Source organism: Dendroctonus ponderosae, unplaced genomic scaffold, assembly GCF_020466585.1.
Source record: "Dendroctonus ponderosae isolate FM_Combo_2020 unplaced genomic scaffold, Dpon_F_20191213v2 Dpon_F_20191213_8, whole genome shotgun sequence".
Taxonomy (NCBI): domain Eukaryota; kingdom Metazoa; phylum Arthropoda; class Insecta; order Coleoptera; family Curculionidae; genus Dendroctonus; species Dendroctonus ponderosae.
In genome coordinates this window covers 2,834,162-2,856,357 of record NW_026019016.1, presented here as the reverse complement: position 1 = coordinate 2,856,357, position 22,196 = coordinate 2,834,162, and the positions used below count along the sequence as shown (strand labels likewise).

General features: G+C 35.2%; 1 protein-coding gene across 2 annotated transcripts in view; it reads left to right on the top strand.

The window, feature by feature from the left end:
- The first annotated feature begins 366 nt into the window (after positions 1–366).
- LOC109544864 (sex peptide receptor) overlaps positions 367–22,196 on the top strand; it is a 75,694-nt gene continuing 53,864 nt past the window's right edge. The window contains exons 1-2 of one of the 2 annotated variants that reach the window (XM_048669359.1): positions 367–474; positions 15,944–16,000. The gene's annotated coding sequence lies outside the window, so the exon portion shown is untranslated. Of the gene's footprint in view, positions 475–4,060; positions 4,276–15,943; positions 16,001–22,196 lie in introns of those variants that run through there. The other variant, XM_048669358.1, reaches the window with a different exon arrangement.

The following is a 22,196-nucleotide window of genomic DNA, read 5'->3' as shown; positions in this document are numbered from 1 at the left end:
AATTTCCTCACTTATCTTGTTATGCTGACCTGAAGCCCCCCTTGACTTCAAAGCTGGATTCGCCCCTGAAAAAACCGCATTGTTATTGGGTGATGTCTGAATTCAATAAAGTGCGAGAGGACAAAAAAAAATCAGTGAAGGAAAATGTAAACTTTCCGTAGTTCCGATGTTTTTTTTATGCCTAAATTGATGAGACAGTCTTGTCGAAAAATTCTTGCGGGGGAGACTGCGAAGTGGCTCCCAAATTATTTTTTATTTGCAAGAGAATCAAAATAAATTGAGAACATTATGTACACCGCACCACAAATTTGTAATGTATGACAAGCAAATAAATGTATTTAAACTGCAAACTTTTGTTTCAGGTTCTGATTGTTTGCCTCTAAAATGCGCAGAAACTGAGCCATTAAATATGAATAGAACTACAAACGCAATACGAAATGTCCGAAGATTAGAGGCTGATAAAGCTACGTGGGCGTAAGTATATTGTCAACATAAACCGAGGCTCAACATTTCCGCTTTTAAATCCTCTTACTTCTATGTCACCCCTCAACATAAACTTGCTATTTTCTAATATGATATCGTATATACTCTGGCTCTATTGTGCGATGTTTATGAGCTTTCTGACTTGCGGCCTTTGCCACATAACTTCATGAAAGCCAAATCCCATTAAGTGTTCATGAATTTTATTCCGATAATTACTATGGATTACTTCAGGAAATATTTATTTGAACTTGGCACACAAGGTTGCAATTATTTATTGGAATTTGACCAGTTCTTTTGTCTAATGATCGAAATCTAAAAAATAGCCAAAGCTTTGTTTGCTGTTTTCAGCAGCATTGAGCTTTGAGCCAGCATTTCAAAGAAAACGTTTGTAATGGAAATTCCAGAATACCAGAGCAAAGGCGTTTTTTGCTTGCTTGTAAATCACATCATATTTCTGTTCTTCCACCAGTTCAAACATGATGACAACTTGCTCAGTATTGATATTATTTTGCGAGCAGAGCATTTATTTGAAACAACAGATAAAAAACTGTGTAATGTCACACAAACAACAAATGAAAAAGCTTCAAACATACGGTTTCATAATAGATTCAAATTCAAATAATCAAATTGTATGTTGTATACATAGACAAAAGTAAATTGAATCTTCTTGTAAAATTTGAAATTGCATAGATTTCAATTTTGATTTGTCCAGGTTCATTTAATCAAACTTTTATACCAGCAAAAAAAGTGCGTTTGAAAAATGTCCGGATTTCTACGGCGGCCGTTTTTTCGTCCACACTTTTCTTTCGTGACTCATTCCTTCGTTTAAGGTCCTTGGTTTCATTGGATCATCCACGTCAATTCTCCGGTTTCTTCTTCGTGTTTCCTTCTTTCACGTTTCCGTCGGAGTTTAATTTAGTATTTTGCTTAGCCATTCTTTTTGTGTGTCCAACCATACTAACTGTTTCGTTTCGACCTCATCCATAATGTAATTTTCTATTATATTACTTTCTTTCCTGGGCTCCAGTCAAAGTGTGAAACAAAAACTTGTATATCGTTTATTTCATAACGTTTCGGCGAGACCACAGCGCCATCATCAGATTTTAAAATTCATACAAACTCATAATTGGTAAACATTACATTCATTTAGCATGCAAAAACAAATTGAAGGTTTCAAGACAGCAAAGACCTAAATGAATGTAATGTTTACCAATTATGAATTTGTATGAATTTTAAAATCTGATGATGGCGCTGTTGTCTATCTGTTCTTCGTCTTAAATATTCCATTTCTGTGGCCAACTGTTTTTTCCTATTTTTTTGCTTACATCCCATACATAATTACACTTTGTGCGATGGTTTCGTAGAGGCGTAGCATCGTGCTGTTTCCGTTTAAATGAATTGCCGATAAGTTGGACTTAATCTATGCGAAATTCAGCCTCCGAACATCTGAATTCGACTCGAAACTCAAAATTAGATCTCCGGGAACGTTCATAATTAATCATAACGACAAACTCGCATTAATTCCGAACGTTTTGCTCAGGTTTGACTATTAAGCGGTTTACAGCTTCAGTTTTACTTGCTATAAATGTCATTCTGACCCTCCTTATGCCATGTCATCATTCCCATTTGTTTCATTAATCAGAAACTTCGTCAAGAGGAAGCGTTTGCCATATCGGAACGAAATTGTTTTTACTGGGAAAATCTTTAGTAATTATATGTGGCTCTTCATATATCTATCAATAAGCGCGATGTTTTTCACTAACTTCCAATTTTTTGGTCTCTCAACCAATAACTCTGGTTATCAAACATAAAATTTCGTTGAATAACTTGGATAATTACATTAAAGCTTAAAAGTCGAGAAAAGTAGATAACTGTGGAAGGTCTATTGAAAATTGCTCACAGATTTGACCCGAAACGGTGCAAATTCTCTCTGAAAGTCGATTATAAAGTTAACGGCGTCCGGAACCTAAATTGGCCAAGATTGTGGAGACCGGCTTATTGGAATATCTTTCGGATATAAAGTTTACTGGAAGTTTATGCTGATTACTCAATTATGTTTGTTTTCATTATTTGCCAGGGTTGCGGAATGTCGGCTAAATGAAGAATTAAAAAGGGGAGATAATAATTCAGTTTTAACTCCAAGCCGAATGAAAAGAACAAGATAATTGAGAACATAATTCTGAATTATGAAGCGGAATAAATCGACCTGAGCTCAAACAATATGTGGTCGAAACACCCATTTCCTGCACTCTAAATTGCTTTTAATGGGATCTTCCAGACCCACAAAAATTTTCAAACCATAAATTTGATAGCGAAAAAATCTCTCTTTCTAAAATTCTCAAGTATTTCCCTAATAGTTTTGAAACAATGCTGCTTTCGAGATCATTTTTAGCTTAAAATTTATCCGCGTCCACTTTCCCGTGAGTTGCTGATGCCCGAACTTCTGAAACTTGTAAGACGTCTCTAATTTGCTTCGAAATCAATTAGGTCTAACCACTCCAGATCTGCAAAGTTTTCTAAGAGGAAAAATAACTAATTAGGCATTCTGTCGATGAAGCCATTTTAGGACCGAATCGCTTTGTAATTAACTTTCGAGTATATTGTTGATTAGCTCGGGTAAGTTCGGGCATAGCGCAACTCTGGACAGTTTTATTTGAAGATCCAGGCAAAATCCAGGGGTTAAAAATTGCAAACTCTTATTCCAGATGGTTTTGTTGTCTGCCCTACTCTAATTTAATTGAGCCTGAACAGCAATTACACTTAAAAATATTAATCTTTCCAAGATTTCAGGCAATTTTCGTCTATTCTTGTGATTGATGAGCATACTTTTGCACATTACAAAATTTGTTTTTATCCACGCTGGAACAGCTGGTGGCTGAGCCTGGAAACTTATTTCCACCAAGAAACTGCATTAGCCAAATTGAAATGCATGATAAAGGGTAATTAGCTGGAAATTGTTTTACAAGTTATTAGATCTAGTTGGTACGTTCCTAAGAGCATAAATTAATCACAGCAAGTATGAGCTTGTTGAAGAGACTAAGAAACTGGAACTTTGCCTGTTTGGCAGATCAAACACGCCATGAAACACTTTTTTGGGGCTTTAATTTAATAAAATGAGCGATATTTATAAAAGGGTTTGAATCAGTTTTTTGTGAATGGTCCTTTGAGCCATCCAGAAGTTTCAAGACTCTTTCTCTATTGGTGATTTGCGCCATTAGACCCAAAACCATGAAATGAATGATGGAACTTTGGTTTGGAATAGAAACACTTTTAGCCCAGAATTGGACTATTGCGAATGATTGATCTGATAGTTTAATAGCACTTTCCTTATGTTAATTCTGAGAGAAGTCTAGTTGCGAAAAATGGTGCCGTAATCGATTTCCTTCCATTTTCACTTGCTCTGAATGGGCTGATGGTTAACCACCAAGAGATCAGACTACCATCCACCCAAACTTAACAGGGAGGCAACAATTAAACTGTCGACAAATAGCAGAAGAACATGGAAACTGCGTGGCCGATCGGCGCAATTTTGCCACCTGTTTGCCGGAAAATCAAAGCGGTCGCAATAACAACTCATTTCGCTCGAAAACCCGGAGTGAAACGCACATTTTCGCGGATTAAACGCTCGAAGCGCACCCGACGTGTCGGGCAAGTTTTTTCAAAATTCCCAAGTTTCCATAAGTTTCTCCTTAAGTCATGTAATTAAAGCCTGATTAGCCTCGAAGGCCTTTTGACTGGTTGAGTTTGTGTTGTTTTATGTGGTTTTGGAACTTTCTACAAACTTCAGCGGGGGTGAGTTTCATGAGTTTCTTTTAGGGTTTTGCGAAATTGTTGACTTCAAATGTATGATAATTATCAATTTTCGTGCTAAAATTCCTTCTCGAATTAAAATATGTTTGATTGAAATTAAAAATTGTTATTGCATTAATTAATTTACGTAGCTTCGAACCTCCATGAAATTTCATTTTGATGGGCTTATTCCCAAATTGCCACTAAACCTATAAATAAGCTGGAAAAAACTCGCCATTTGAATCAAGCTAATTACGTTCGTATTTCCTATCAACTCCAATATTTGTGATGCAAAAATGCAACTGGAATATGTCTGGCAATTTCATAATCTAATCAACCACATCTCTTGTGCTGGATTTTAATGAATGGCATGGAATACAGGACAGGAGAATGAAAAAATTGCCAGTAATTGAATAGAGGATTGCTTTGTAAAATATACGTGTATTGAGTTAACAAAACGCACTTGTTAACACTGTGTTAGCAAGTGGGATGTGACGGTTTTTCAGGAATAGCAACCGTGATTTTTCCATTTAGGAGGATTCATTAGTTTTTTCAACTTTTCTTTAATTTTGGTGGTCGTAAATGGAGATTTTTCTCCAGCCTTCACTGGCATTCTTGGCTGAAAGATTGTTAGTTTCTTTGTTTTTTAAAACAAAAAACAAATTAAATAGACGAAAAATTGTATCGTTGATTTTATTTCATGTCGTAATTTGATTAGTGCTTCTTATCAAGTTTAATATCAGAAATATGGGGCTTCGTGCGTAATCTGGAGCAGTACGCGAATTAACGCAGTAAGTCGTTTTCTGCGGAATATTGCCGAATATTTTAAACCAAGGCAAAGTTAATTCAAGCAAAATACGGACAAAAGAAAAATGATGGGAGTTTGTTCTTTTGAGAGGAGAGAGCGAACTTGTTCGTGCTTGTATCAAATGCGTAAGTTTTCTCTTCTGGAAAATGCCACCCGAATGGTAATCGTTCATATTAATCATTTTATTTTACTTCATAGTCTTGTTCCGTATATTCCCCAGTTTTTTGCGGCTTTAATTCGAAGTCCAGGAAAAAATCCTGCTGTTTTACCAAGAACGTGTTTTTAACTGAATCTTCTCATTTAGTACCAGTGTTAAACCAATGTGGATTTATTTTATGTTTATTATGCTTATTGCTTAAAATCTCGACGCAACTGCTGTATAAAAATCCCAGCTTTTCTACATACGCTCAAATGACGCTGTTTATTCAACTGCAAATTATATTTATTTTATTTTGAATTTTATTAATTTATGGAGAACTGTTTTAGTGTTTTTAATTTTGATGCATTGTACCCTGGAAATTTTTGTGATATGTTTCCAATGGAAAATTGAGTACACGCTTGAATTTATTTTTGGATTCAAATTAAATTAAAACCTGCTTTCTTGCCACAGAAACATTTAAACAAATCTTATGGACAAAGCGAATGTTGAAAACTATGAAAAAAAATTATGTCCGTCTTTGCCCTTTGGAAGTCAAACATAGTTAAATAGAAATACATTTACAATTGCAAAGTGTGTTTTTAAAATCGTTTCAATTCACCGAAAATTCGTATTCAAAAACCATCACCAACTATTTTTGCCCCAGATTCTTCTGTCTTTCATAATATTTGCCTGTTGTGTATTAATATTGAATTATATTATTCTGTCAATTTAAATTGTTGGCAGCACAAAAAGTTTATAACAATATACTGTTTTGTAAGTAGTTTCGGTGTTTTTGCATTTTTCAACGCGTATTTGAGAACTTTTTTTGTTTTTTGTTACAAATATATCCAATTTGAAGTTTTTCAAATTACGGAACCAATCTCCATCCAAATACTAATCGTACCTAGTTTTTAATAAAACCGTGTTTATTTTACTTCCAAAATTGAAAGCTGGCGAAGTTTCCGTTTTTTATCCAGCTTTTTATCATTATAATTACTGTTAAAAGAGTTCAGTTTATTTCGAATATGAATTCTCCAAACTTAAACTTTCCAGTAGCCAAAACATTGAAATTGCATTTTTCCCGAACAGATTTTGTGAATTTACTCAAACCCCGGATTCAACTGTCTGCCTTTTCCGCATCTAGGCAAAGAAAGCTACGATTGAACGAACGCTCAGTTTAACAATTTCAGTTTAGTTTCTTATTTTATTTAAAGGAATTTTACACCGGCGTAAGCAAAAACTTTGTGGAAATTTATTGTCGCACTTTCGCCCAAAAGCAAATTGCTTGGGTTTGGCCAGCTATTGGTGTTTAAATTGTTATTAATAGTATACACCTAAGAGCAGCTAATGTGACAATTTTCCTCCAAAAGAAAATAAATTGCATTTATAATCATGCAAATGCGCTTTGAAAGTTCTCTGACTTTGGATTGTTGCAACGAAATATATGAAAATACGAAAACAAACAGATTGAAAGAAATGCGATGCTGAGAGATATTTACGACCGTTCGCCCACTTTCCAAGCGAAAATCCTACTCTCAATTTGAGTTTTGTAGACGCTTTTGCGCTGTTTCAAGTGAATCCACACCAATTCCCTCAAACTTGTAGGGCTGAATGACTGTTGAGGAACATTTGCAAATGCAAATTAGTTTCATAGTCCAGTTCATTTATAACTTTCCAGTTTGTTTCCCAGTTTGAATTCCATTGCAAAACATTGTTTGAAGATCAAATGCCTTCGGCCAGTGTAACAAAAGTTAAGTGTGTTAGATAGTTTATTATTCAGCTGTTTGATTAATTTGAAAAATATTGTTTAATTAAGCGAGAGCAATTTAATTGCACAACATTGAGGCTCTGAAGCATCCCGCAAATCAAATAAAAGCAATTTACAATATACTCAAATTAAGGCAGTTAATGAGTTGCCGAAAACGTTAATTTTCGACTTCAAAGTGGAAATTATTTCAATTAAACAGGCTTTATATCAATCAAGTAACTGTAAAATATGTTTTGCCAGTCGTATCAGATTCGCTGACTTGAACGAAGATTTTTCGAGAAAGTTGCTTCCGAATTTTTTTCTCGAGCCTAAGTGAAGATTTCGGTTCTTCTGGGCTTAAAAGAGTTTCTTGCGTCAGCAAAATGGAAGTCTGCTTTTAAACTTGTGCAAAATATTTCCTATCCTAGTAACATAAATGGATCTTTAACCACTATTGACAGGCCAGCAATGTGTCCATAAACCGTCCCCCAAAATTGGCCTTTTACGCACATTAGATTAATAAAATTCAATTCCCTCTTCGAGAGTGCCATTACAGGGTACATCCATAAAATTGAGATCGACTTCTTAGATTGGACGATAAAAATTTTATACACTGTAGGCCTCTAGTTTTCTCAAATTAGAGGGAGGATGATAAGTGCGGTGACGCACCAAGAAATGGTCTGTAAGTGAAATTTGTTTGTTTCAGCGGAAAATAACTTCATTCTTTTTGTAATTTTTGTTACTATAATCTTTATTTACCATGCAAAACACAGAAGCTTTTAAAATGCTTCTCACGTTGTAAAAATGTAATATTTGTAATATGGAGAACCAGCAAGCGGCATATATTTTTGCATGGAAAAATAACGCAAAGTTTTAGTATGTCCTCAAGCCAAAACTTGTCAACTTTGTCAATTTGCCGGTTGCACTCGCATTTGACTGTCTAAAATGTTCTTAAGAAATAACGATTTTTGCCACAGAAAAGTTTATAATTAGCATCTAGCGGCGAAGATTGAGTTTTTTTGCGCACATTATTTTGCAAGAAAAAATCGATATTTTTGCCTCTTGATCCTTCTTGATGAGCCTTCAACATCTTTAGTACTTAAGATTAAAATGTTGGTAGATTTGCCAGAGTTTCGAGTCTCCAACTCACTCACTCAAACAATAAAAAATGAAAAAATAGGGCAAAGTCGATTGGAAACAACTCACTTCTTCTAAGGAACTTTAAAAAATCACATCCACATTGCAAAATTTAATTATTTTTCTTCTGTTCTCACACTACAGAAAGTGGATTTTAGCTTCGCAATCAATTACTAATTTTGCCAATCTCTTCGTGGCTGTTGCACAACCCTTTATGGAAATTGCGTGCATTCCAAAATTGTTAATTTGGCTTCACGTTTGCCTGAAATTAACTGCGACTTCGAAACATTTATTGACCTCTGCTGGACTAATGAGGTCGAAATTTATCGACAGTCATTATCCAGGAGTTGGGAATGTGACGCTGAATGATCACTCTTTGGCCGATGGAGCGAAATTTTACCTTATTCGGCCCATTAATTTAATGGGTAATTTCTTCTGATTACAGTTTTGGAAAATTTTACTTAACTGGTATTTTGTATCGGTTAATATAAAAATTATCTGTTGTTTATGAAGAGGAAGTAAAGAGGAACCGTGGAAAATGCGAAAATTCCTCAGAGGCCAATTGGTTTAATGCAAAGTTATTTCCCTAATCTTAATCGTGTATAATAACGCCGCCGATGTAGCTTTAATTTAAGGAAAACCACTTCGCTGAATAATTTACAATATTTGTAAGAGCTTTCGCTGCGCTTTATGAATCTTTGGTAATCTATAAAGCAACAGTTAATAAAACTTATTAACATTTTATTGTGGTTCTTTATTAGGCCGTATTTCATATATTTATCTTTTATCGACCGGAGTTTCATAATGGTAGTTTTTTTGTGAAAATCCCATTTATATTAAACATTTCCATGCGTTTTAGGACTCACCCTAAATCCACTCACGTGAAAAGCCTCAGATACATTATTTAGACATGTTCATCAATATTTATATACGCGGCCAAACACGACCGAACACACTTGACATTTTCAGCAATAAATCAACATTATGTGCAATTTTATGTCAATAATGTTGACCCACATTTCCAGTTATGTCTTTCGCACGTCGGGGAAATTCATAATTTAGATATGAGTCATTTTAAAGATACGGATTACGAGTTTTCGCAAAAATTGCTTATTCTTAACATTCCTTTTTTGAATAACCACGGAACGTTTACAGGCAGGCGGCATGCGGCCTTTGCTCATCGACCATGCTAAAGGACTATAGTTTTTAAAACTGATAAAAAAAATTCGAAAAGCAATTGCATTTTCGACACCAGCAAGCAGAAACCCAAGTTGCGTGACCCCCGCTCAGGAACGCCTGTTACTCCTTTGATATCTTTGAGTGGAAACGGAGACGTTCTAAAAAATAATAAACTTCCGCGGCATTAAACGCAATAAAAACACATACACGCCACCGAATTAATATCAAAAGATATGAATATGGATACTGTATATATTACTTGGAAGTTGAGCTCATAAAAATGTTTTAGCTCTGTTTTATAGGGCGCGGACTATTAGGAAATTCATATTTTTAGAGTGGTGAGGCTATCAAGTGGCAAGTAAACATCATCAAAAACGCAGACAAGTTGAAAAAACATATTTACTCATTGAATGAGTAAATAACATATAGGCGAAATAATTCCAGCAGTTCCTTTCGCCCTTATACAATTGACTGTTTTACTGCTGCCCACAACAAGGAATTTTCGGCGCCAGTTTTTATAAAAGTTATAAATAATCGATATTATTATCTTTGATACCCAACACCATTCAACAAGGGTAATACTTTTCGCCTTATCTTTAATCGATGAAGCGGATTTTAATTGCTTCATTCTAAACCCTTTTGATGGAGCGACTACATTCTAATATTTCATCCATCTGCTTGGTTACACGCAAATCCAGAAATAAGAATTTCGCGTTTTCATAAATTCAACTGTTGAACAGAATCATCTTTAATAACCCCAATAAAAAGTGAAATCATGTAAATATTTTTACTAAAATCCACACGTCTGCTTGCTTCAATCGACATTCAGGCTCGACCATCAGCAAAACTGAGCAATTCTGGGGCCATAAGAAAAAAATAAATCAGATTCGTATATGCAATACTCCAGTCCCAGACACAGTTTTATGTGAATAAATATTAAATATTATTAAACTTTTCATAGAAGTAGAAATTTATTGGATACCTATACGAATTGGAATTAATTAGTTTCTTTGTATTATCATCAAGAACAAAATTTAGAATTTTTGGGAGTTTCAAAGAGTTTTTTTTACATGAAAAAAGCCTTAAGAGATGTAATGGTGCAGAGACCTGGCAATCAGAGTCTGAGCCGCGGCAAATTCCTTTGAAGTTTTGTCAAAACACCGACAGAGGATCCATTTTCTATCGGTGATTCGACGAAAAATTATAGGAATTGGCTCGTCTCGGGCTGGGTTCATTAAGTCTGGACGCGGCATAAGATGTTCAAATGGTTCAGAAATGGGTACATTGAAATGTTCCTTCTTGTGTGATATCGACCACTGTTTCTTAACTAATGTTGTACTTGCGATTTTTGATTCTCTATGTAAAAGTAGGAGTCCATTGCCCAGTTCTCCCAAAACCGCCTAACACTAAAACACACGTTGCAATTTCGCTTTTTGCAGGAAAACTTCCAAAACTGCTCAAGTGAAATTATATTTGATAAATGTCTTATTTAATTCTCTAATTACTGGTGTGGAAATGAGCGCGCGAGCTCAATACGTTCTTGAGATATGAGCAAAAAGGTGGCGCCATGTTTGAAATGATGGCCTTAGAACATTCAAATTTCGCGTGTTGGTTGTGCAAAAACTGCCAATATTTGTGAATGGAACTGAATTTTTTTTTATTCAGTGATATAAAACGCACACTTTTTGAATTCGTTTTTGGAGAAAAAGGCCAAAATGTTCCAAGCGATGTTTCAACTCCTCCCCCATTTAGTGCTTTATCCATTGGCGTAGAAATCAGAGTTCCAGCTCAAGCTGTTCCTGATGAACGAGCAAAAAGCTGTCGAAAAACATGAAAATTTGGGCTAATCTTATAGAGATTAGATTTATGCGTGAAAACTGCCTCTATTTCCTTGCTCACAATATTATTGTCCATCCAAAAATAGAAAAACCAGCCCTGTGGCTCGCATAGTTCTTGAGATATGTGCAAAAAGGTGGCGTCACGTTTGAGCCGATGGCCAATTAAACGAGAAACGCACACGAAGGCACTAAAAAACCATTTTTTATGGAGACATTGTTCAAAGTGTAAAACTTATTTAAATTGTTATTAACAGATTTTCTGGGAAAACAACGCGGAAACTTGCAAGCGTCTCCCGAGATTTTTTTTTCAACACAGCTCTAAAATTCAACAAATCAAATAAGAGTTTTTGGGTAAAACAGAATGTGCTTAGTGAATTAGTCAAGAATATACGGAAATTCCAAAAAAGATTTCATCAATTAACATTTTCACATCAATTAAAATTAGATAAAGTATTGAAATTGCTTTGCTTTGCTTTGGAAATATTAAGAAATTAAATTTTTTTTGGAGTCCTTTTGCAAAAATTGCATTGAATGGGAATTTCCGAAACTAAGCAATAAAGTATGTACTAAATACGTATATTACGCCCCCTTCAATGAAAAAAGATACCGAACATTTATGAAAATGTAGTGTATTTATTGCCGCGGCAATTCATCGTTCTTTACCACTTTATTTGACTGCAGATACGAGTCCAAATGTAAATTATTGAGCTTGTTTTCATAAATGCAGCAAAATATTTGTGAAGGTATTTTTTGATTGATGCCGTGCTACTGTTACAAACTCAGTCTCTTTTGCAAATTAGTAGCATAAAATATGCTGTAGTTTTATCTTCACTTTAAATTTAAATTTAAAACTGGTTAATCGCCTTTAGAACATGGTGTTTAATTATAAAATCAGTTTTGTTCTCCAGTAACAATTGACGAATTGAGCGAGCGTATTAATTAAAATTAATCACCGCCCTGTACTATTTCGGTTCCAATTACGAAAACTCCAATAACTAATAAAACAGCGATTACCGAAACGTTTTTGATTAATACACATAATGATGCCGATAGATTGTTCTATAAAGATCAGTCTTATCTCCATCATATCTAACCGGAATAAAATATTAATAGAAACAGGTAAACATTCGGTAATTTGTATTTTTTCAATATGTTTTATGAATGCTCGACGAATATTTACTTATTACATGGGAACTTAATTAAGATCGAGCAAATATTTAGAATGTTGTCGGTCAATTGCTATAGTTTTTATATGCCAGACTTTATGAAGTATTTCACAGTTTATTTGTTTACAATTACATCACAATTTGCATTGGCAAGCTGAATACGAAACCTGCCCTTTTTTTTAACTGCCCTGGTTTTAGTTCGAATATGTTTTGAAAATGCGTAAAAAACCGTCCTTATTGATAAGCAAAATGCCCATTTTTTACTAACTTGAAAAACGATACATGCAGAAATTGAGGGCCTTCTTGAGACAGATTGATGTTTGCGACCTCAAGATTGATGATATTAGACAAAGAATAATTTATTTTGCTGTCCATAACCGTGGGGATTTGATCAATTTTCCAGGCGCTTCCGTCTGCCTCATCTACAGGTGGCCATTTAGAAGTGTTCTATTTCCCATTTGCTAATCTAATCCACATAATTTATTTGCGAACATTTCCCGATTTGGACCGAGATTAATTTCCCGCTCAATATATTGTAAATGCATGTAGTTGTTGGATTTTTTGGATTTTCTTAAAGGAAACCACCATAAAGATTTAGAGCTTCTACATAGGTAATGTACCGCCCTAGTTTCTTCGGGTAAAATTCGCGCTAGACAAACATCACATTATTTATTACTGTCGTTGGATTTTGGGCGCAGAAAATTTATAGATTCAAGATCCACACTCGCCGGTTATAAGCCACAAGTTCACCATCTTTAATTAAAAAATATGTATTCAAATAATGGCAGGAATAATTTAGTTTTCACAAAAACGGTTTGTTTGCATTCGTTAATTTAAACCTGCTACTTCCAGGAAACTTATTTTAGTAAAGTTTTAGTAGAATTTCAGCCACAAACAACCAAACCGGGAACAAGCTTTTCAAAGCACAAAAATTCACTTTCCAATTAAACTTGCCAAGTTTGGCTAAATTGTGGACGAGATGAATGTTTTGAAAGCTTTCCAAAAAATTAGGTCCGTTACAAAAGCTAGAACTTAATATAATACACCTGCTTCTGAGTGAGGATTATTAAAATCTCCCGTTTTAATCATCTTCGAGCATTCAAAGAGATTTGCTTACATTAGTGCAACGCGAAACCCAAACTTGGACGTTCTCTCGACTGTATAAACCGAACCGATTATTTTGCGGAAGTTATTAGTCCTTTGAAGTGATTTATTTGCATATTTAGACATTAAAAATTTACCAAATTTTATGCTTAGTTGAGTTATGAGGCGAAAATGCTTTTACACCCAAGAAAACTTTAAGGTTTGGGGTGTTTTATCTCCTTTTAGGCGGGACTTTCAGTGCTGAACCCAAAATGTTATTTCCAATATAATTTAATTGCGAAAATAAATGCACTTTCTTATTGCACCAGTTGCATTATCCGGGTTTAGTGGAATTGCAGTCGGAGAATCCAAAATTGCTTTGCCCTAAAAGGAAGCGCCAGAAATGAAATAGCTGTTTCAGTTTCCGTTCCACCCATAAGGTTTCTTTCTATCTTTCCACTTCTGCCCACAACAAACTGTTATTGAGCCGTCTTTCGACGGAACGAGCTGAAAATAGTTGCTAGCGTGAATTTTYCAAAATCCATTAGATTGAAATATTTAGTTATATTGTATATGTCGGATGCAGTGKCAGATCGTTCAGATTGGTTATTTGTTTGTTTGATCGAAAACTTTATTTGAGAACGAATTTAATGGGTTTTCACTGCTTTCGCTCCTCTGTGTTCTTTTTATTTACTGTTATTGCTGCTTTCAAGAAAATTTGAACTTTATCTAGCCGGTAACCCAAGAAAATAACGGGCAAAGTTACTTTCGAGGAGCTTGGAGCATTTTGAGGAAATTATCGTAAAAACAAATACAGAAGCGATGCTTTTGGAACTGTTCCTGTGTTTGTTTTTTATTTTTTTGGTCGGTATTTAACGTAACCGCTAAAATAACGGTAGCGTAAAATAATAATAGTGTTCCAAACGCGTAACCTGAAACCGTAGTAWCAGCTAGCCKATTTAACAGGTTTTTTTTGGAACMGTCTCATCAAACCGAAATAGCGGTGCGCACTTCGGGCACCGTCGAGCGATCTATCCAGCTKYAGCCGTTTGCCGGCTTAAACCGTTCTTTTTGGAACCGTCTCACAAACCTGAAAAAGTGGTTGCCGTTACTGTGGATTATGTAATGTTATTGTGAAACGAAATGGATATATTAGTTTCTAAAGCGGGTGCTATCATAAACGCGCGAAGACTAGAATCAGTAAAAAGCATTGGCAAAAAAATTGTTTTTTAATGTTAATTTATTTGAAATTACAACATTTTTGCATATAAACCGTATATTTTATTTAATCACTCTAGTTTTACTATCAGTTTTTTTGTTCTTTAAGTAGTTACCACGGACTAATGTTTTGTTTTCGATTTTAGAATATTTTATTTTAAGTTTACCAATGTTATGTTTTTAATGAAGGAAATCATTATGTATCATCACTATTTCTACTGTCATCATCATTCTCCATTTTTAATGAAAAATTTAAAAAGTAACATGTTCTTTTTGGAACCGCATTTTGAAACCTATTACCAACGTGGAACTGGAACGTTTACCCGTTACAGAAAAATAACCGTTTGTCACACCTCTAACCTTCTGGCGGTTTAATTAGCTGACGTTACAACCAGAGTTGAGTTGAAGAAACAGGTCCTGCTGCCGAAAGTTAAATTTGCATTCTTCAAAGGTCCGACAGCGAAAGTAGTTACAACATAACTTACATTAGTTCCACTTCCCTATGGCACAACTTTTTGCATTATCCGCTAACGAAATTATTTTTCGAAACTTACTCGGACTGGTCTCGTCTCGTCCGTAATTTCATTTCGTCTCGTTTCGTGCCGGCGAAACTTTGGGCCATTCTTCGGGAACCGCCCTCAAGTATATCATTATAGACGTTGATATATTTATCGGCAATTGAGGTTCATTGCGAAACTTGCGAAACGTATCGGTTTTACTGCACATTGTGGTCGATTTGAGGCCAAATTGGGCATACGTGGGAATAGAAACTCTCAATTTGTGTTTTCCAGCACACGATCCGAAACTATACGATAGATTTACGTTTCACAAAGGTTGCTGTTTCAAAATTCCTCTAGATTGAAGTCAGTTTCAGACTGTGCGATGAAAGTTAATTAAAATGATCACAATAGCGTTTTCCAAATATTCCTGCAACCCTAAATAAACCAATCAATATCAATTTGCTAAAAGGCTTTTGTCATCTGCCGACAGAAAATGAAACAGCTTTCGGTGTCAGACGAGACCTTCGAGTTCTTTGGCCCTTCCAAAAAAAAACTCTGCGAAAGAAAGTTATTGAGTAAATACTCTCTCCCTATATGCTGTTAAAGATATTACTCCCATCGCATCAAACGCTTTTACATGCTTTCGTCTTCGTATTTATTTAGTCAGTGTATTTTTTGCATTAGTATGAAAGCGCTCTTTAGGTGCTATTTGGCTGAATTTATCTCGATTTGGGCATGAGTTCAAATCGGGCGGGTTTTGCCAAAGTATGCAACTTTTGAAAAGCATCTAGGAGGAAAATAGATAATTTTGGCTTTCAATTTGTTTAATAGAATTAATGTGTATTTCTTGTTCCAGCTTTTGTGCCGCCTCCACAGCATGGACGGAAATTGAGACGCATCTGAGCTTTCTGAGGTGAGTTATGGGTTTCAATGTAACTGTTCTTCTGTTGGCCTGCTTTTGAGCAGTGTTTGCTTTCTTATTGTACTTTATTACTTCCGTGTAAGGCCGTCATACCAACTTCCAAAGCTCTTGATAAATGGGGCGACAAAAACTTTCATAAACTCCCGCTTTAAATCTTGACGCATGGACGCTCGGGGGCATCAGGATACTATATCCCTTTTTTAGACGTTCTCAGACAGAGCACGTCCCTTTGGGTACGATCCATTCGACCATAATTTATATCTACTAGCATGGACATAAGCGACATAACGACATACAATGCTCAATGCAGAAAATGGAAAAAAAGCCGTTAGATCATTATCTATCCATTTTTTTTTAAATTCTTGAGTGCGCCACGGGCAGAAACGTTAACTTTATTTCAAATGCTTCATTCCCATACTTGGGTTTCCCTGGCCAAAGTCTCCATTTTAACTCATCTCATATTGACAATTTTCATAAAACAATGATGTTTCATTGACTTGATTCACTTATTCAAGAAGTCGTTTATTTTTTATATGAAAAATGGCCTCATCATGTTAGATAAATCGTGGCAAAAACCAGCAGACAGTAACAAATTTGCTGCGTCTCATTTTCGTCCTTCGCTCTGTTTTTACGCGTTTTGTTGCCGATGTGGGATTCGCTTGATATTATACGTATTTTACACTTATACAGGGTGTTCCTCGAGATATCTTAATTTAAATTTAACTAATTTAAAGCCCGTTTTCTTCAACGGTGTAAAAAATAACGTGGAATGTGCAGTTGCTAAAGAATGGAATACATTTTTTGAATCAGAGGCCATGGAAGGATTGGAAAAGTAACTAAAATTCTCAGGGAATGCCCTGTAATAGACGAGTTTTTGCATAGTTAATGCAAAAAAGCACAGTGGGAATAAGGGAGAAATACTTTAAAAGTACCGTACAGGCTGAAAATGTTGCTATTTTCTTGGAAATCGCCGGCAAGCCAAAAATTTGCAAATCTGAGGATGGTTACTGGTTACCAAATGGAATTTTCAACCCAAACGCGTTAATTTCATAAAAATATCATAACTTCCAAACGATTTTTAGAACACAAGTATCTCTAAGAATGCAGAAGGTTGCGTGAAAATCGGCACAAATCACGAGTTAAGCGCTTTTGGGAAAACTTTGACCTCAAAATGGAAGATTCAACATAAATACACTCGTATTTAAAAATTCTTAAATTAATAACTAGAGCAAGTAGCAAAATGAAACTGTCTCAGTTGGCCCTAAAAATGCTGTTAAAATTTCATAGAAATCGGCCGCCAGCCTGAGCTTCAAATCTAGGAAGTGATGGTCTAAAACTGTAATTTTCAACCCAAATGCGCAGCTCTGTTTAAAATTTCCTAACTTCTTCACCAGACCAGGTAGCAACTTAAAACCTTCGCAGGCCTTAGAAGACACTTGCCTTTAGGGCTGGGGAAGTTTTAATTAAAATCGCCACAAATATTGAGTTAATCGTTTTTGAGTAAACGTAGGTCTCAAAATGGAAGCTTCAACATAAATGCACTCTTCTTCAAAAATTTCTAAATTCGAAACCAGTATAGGTAACATTTTGAAACTTTTCATGTTCGTAGAAGCCACTTCACTCTGAGAATCCTAAGATTTTCATCGAAATCACGTGAATTTTAACTTAACGCGTTAGACATATTGATCTCATAATAGAGGCTTTCACCATAGTTGACGAAATGAAACTTCAAAACTGAACAAACTCAGAAAAAGTTTATTATTTTAAAAGAAACATTTTCGGAATGCCATTTGGGTTTGTCAAATCGGAATTATTTAAGATTGCTTAATAATTCCCCACCGCACTTAAAATTAATGCAATCAATGTTTAAAACTAATAATTTTTTTATATCCGCATTGTTGTCGCTAACGATGCTGGTCCGATTAATTGGAAATGCGTACAAAGATCGATCAAACAAACCCAAATTAATTTGCCACTGTAATTCGTAATTGGGAAGTTTCTGCAAATAGTGAAATTGCATACAAATATTATTTATTCTGATTTATCCTGAAAATCCCAATTTCTTAGGACGTAAGCCGCAGTCACTAAAGCTACTTGACTACAAAGTTTGACTTTATAAATATTTATCCATAAAAACATGCCCCAGATGTAGAAATACGTAAAAGCGAATTGGCCCTTATTTAGGGATTTTCTTTCGATAACAAATTTTTTGTAAAATAATTTGCCTTCTTGAGTTCAGCTTCCTTGGAACTTGGACAATATTTTTTGCTAAAGTTGCTGGACACAGTCTTTGAAAAACCGTCGAGGTCAATAATATTTTTGTTTGGTCCTTCTAATGGCAGCTGTAAACATTTCTGACCCTCTTAAATTCGATTATCCCTTGCAAAGAACTCTGTCGTATTTAGTGGCCATATTTTTTCGTTTTATAGACTTAAGTGCCGAAAATTCTTTGTCGCTTACCGATATTACATTTTAGATACTCGCTTTTCTGCCTTATTTTCTGTATTAAAAATGAAATGAAGGAAGCACATAACACCTTATCCTTTTGACCCATTTTGCAAAGGCTTTTCACTAGTTTTTGGTACATTGCACAGTTTGTATTAGACACGTTCCACCTTTAAGATTTTTTTAAATTGCAATTTTTAGTTGGTTTCATTAACATAAGTAAGATATATTTTCCTTCCATTAAGAATTGACTCTTTGGAAAAGCATTTCTCTGGAAAAATCTTGCGAAAGCCTTCTGTCGGTGGATATGCGATGGATACAAGAGGAAATCAAAGGATCTGCCTTTGAAATGGCCGATATATTGCATTGGTGGAAAATGTATGGACCATTAATAACTGTGGCTCGATCGTAGATGGTTTATAATGTGAATATATCTCTTCCGATTCCATCATCCTTTCAGTTAAATAATGTAGATGAATCTGCCGATTTTGCACAACACACACATAACTTTCCGGGTATTTTTCTATGGACGTTGTCAACATTTCCGACCCTTTTCCATACAAAGGAAAGTTGTCGCATTTAGTGACCATATATTCTTCCCTTATTGAACTCAAGTGTTGAAATTTCTTTGTCACTTAACGAGCTATCATTCGTTGAATTTAGGGTTCCACCTTCGACATGAAGAGGTAAAAAGGGACTTTTCCCCAGGGAATTGGCAAAAGGGGAAGTAGCGGAAATAGAGTCTGGGCAATTTTGAATATGAGCCTCTGAAATCTTATTACGGAATTACCGTTGCCGAGCCCACAACTCCATCCGAAAAATCCATCGCTTTTATTAAAGTCGTTTTTGAACTCGATGGGAAAGCGTATGGCGCTTGTTTTCGAAGTAACGGCTTTGTCACATCTGGAATTTTAGCCCATATTGTCACACTTTTTCGTTACACGGAAAATATGATTTACTTGGTTTCCATCTTATATGGTAGAAGGTAGATTGCGTTCGGGATTTAGTGCTAGTTTATGTGTTCAAGTCGCTGATGCTGAGTGACTGATCAATATTTTATTTTGCTAGCGCAGAAATTCGCAAATACATTCAATCGCATTCACGTGTTTCGTATGAAATGTTTCAGAAAATAGTGAATTTACAGTCCAGGGATAAAATTGCGCACCTATTCAGATATACGTATGTAGACACTTTGCAGCTGAATAATAGATCTAGTCCTCAAAACCCATTGTATGCCTAGTTATATAAAGCCACCATTTCTCCGTTGAAATGCATAAAGTTTTATTAGAAATCTGGAAAATGTATCAGGTGTTCGTTAATAAGGTGCAAATAATTTAAAGGCGTGTATAAAATGTGAGTTAAACAACAATTGTACATATTTTTGATTTGAGCTGTTGCGGCTGAAACCATCCGAAAACGCTTGAACTTAGGAAATTGAATTTTAATTCATCGATATCAATAACGTTTGATTGTAGTTTTTTTCACTATTTTTATAGCGCTTTTTGAAACAGTATTCGCGTTTTATACAGCCTGACTGCTGCGATTTTTAGCATTTCATTTACTTCGAAAGAAAATAGGTTTGCAAATAATCAACTTAAAAAACTGCTTTTAAATATTCTCAATTTTTTTAAATTTTAATTTTCACAGAACATCCATGTTAATTTATTAAATGTTTTTCAAGTTGTTGTTGGCAGTTTGTTAACAACAACACGTCCATACTGCATTATTTAGAATCCATTACGCATCGCAAATAATGCCTTGTTGAGATTGTTGCAAAATTAATGAAACCGTAAATGGAATGCGTTTAACATTTAACATTAAACAATCAATTATGAATTTAAACGTGCAAATAAACCAATAAAAAACTCACTCATAGACAAATCCATCAAAGTTTTTATGAATACCGGCCAGTAAATGGAAGATTTCGGTCCTTATTTGGGGTTTATTGTAAGCGGTTGCTGATATCAACATATTTTTTGTCTTCGGGATTTGTGGAACTGTTTTCTGTGAACTGTTTTTTTGTTAGCGAGGTGGATAAAATCGAGACAAACAGACGCTGTCAGGGTCTGATAATGATTGGGTTGATGTCGATATTTCCGATTTGTTTTCGTTGGATTTCTCTCTAAAAATGACGTTATCGCATTTAATGGCCATATATCTTCTCTATATGGTCACTGAGTGTGGAAAATCGCTTCTCAGATAATAAGATCTGGTTTCCCAATTCTAGATTTCTACCTTCAGTGTGAAGGATGTTACTTAAAGTTAATTGACTGAATCGAGGAAACTGCAAATGTGATTTTCCGTATAGGAGTTCGAATTACTGACATCAAATGCAAAACAACTCTCGGTTTATTGAGCTGGAAAAATTGCATCTTACGTGTTAAACTCGCCTTTAAACAGGATATATCGAGTTTGCTCTTCAAGTAACGACTGTGTCACAAATCGAATTTTGACGCACTCGAGGATCGTTCTCCACTTTTCCGCTATTCGTAGAAATCTACTTAGATGCCGGGAAAATATAATTCGACGGGTTTCGCCTCGATGTATATTAAGTTCCAGATTTAGCGCCAGCATCTTACCCCTATTTGTCAGCTAATTACTTTTCTGGAGGAAATCTGCATGCTTTTGACATGCTTTGACGAAAACGGTTTTTTTGCTTCGACTTTCTACGTGAATAGTTATTAGGATTTTAATTCGAACCTTCGATGTAAATAGACCGGCTGCATAGTTTCTTATTCAGCATTGCATGTGCCGGTATCGATATTTCCATAAAGGCGCATACAATGTTCATCGGTCCCTAGGCAAAACCTTTGTCGGGAAATGTGTGCATTATGTACAATGCTTTAACAGATAAAGAACCAAATAATGGCCAATTTAATGGCCATGGCCATTATGTCCATTAAACTGTAAACATGTGTTAAAAAACATCTTTAGAAAATTGTAAATATTGCTTTTCTGGGCACATGTTTGATAGTGGATTAGATAACGTTGAACTTTTAAAATTTGTTTTCATTTGCTTTACAACGATTGAAATTTTCAATTTTCTAGCCTAACATGAATCTCTAGTATTAACCGCAATTAGTAACATATCACCAAGACAAACGCGCGAAACTTCGAATCCCAAAGATTGGAATTTCATCTCTAAACTTGTGGTAAATTGTCGGTTCTCAGCTTGAGCTTCGTAACCGAAGCTCCAACTTCCCATAAACTTGCTGTAAAGTTGGCAGAAAAATATCCCAAATAAAAGACGGAAAGTTCTCACTGCCATTGAAGCTGGCTCATTTTCAAACTTGTCCCCGTTCTTATTGTTCTATTGTCGCAATTGGCCCGACAAACTCCTGGAAATATAAAATATGGAAATTCGGAAAAAGTGGCCTTTAACACGGGAAACAAAATAAACTTTTTATGCGTCCTCTTCGGGAATAAAAGCGACTGTAAGTGAACACATCGATGTTTGTCAGCTTCATTGTGCTGAAAAGGAAAGTTTTCCCATTCATTTCCCGTCTTTAAAAGTTTTGGTTTAGGCGCGTGAAATTTTTAGTTCAAATATTAACAACTTTCCAAGTTTAATATTTGCATTAAGTCATCATTTTACTTATTTATTTTAGTACTAGGCAGAAACTGGTTTATTCCATTGTTAAATTTTTGGCTTTTTTGGCTCTCAGAGCATAAAGTGCTTGCAGCATAGGCCTAGTGATAAGAAAATCCATATCCTTTGAAATCCGCTGATGTACTTTATATG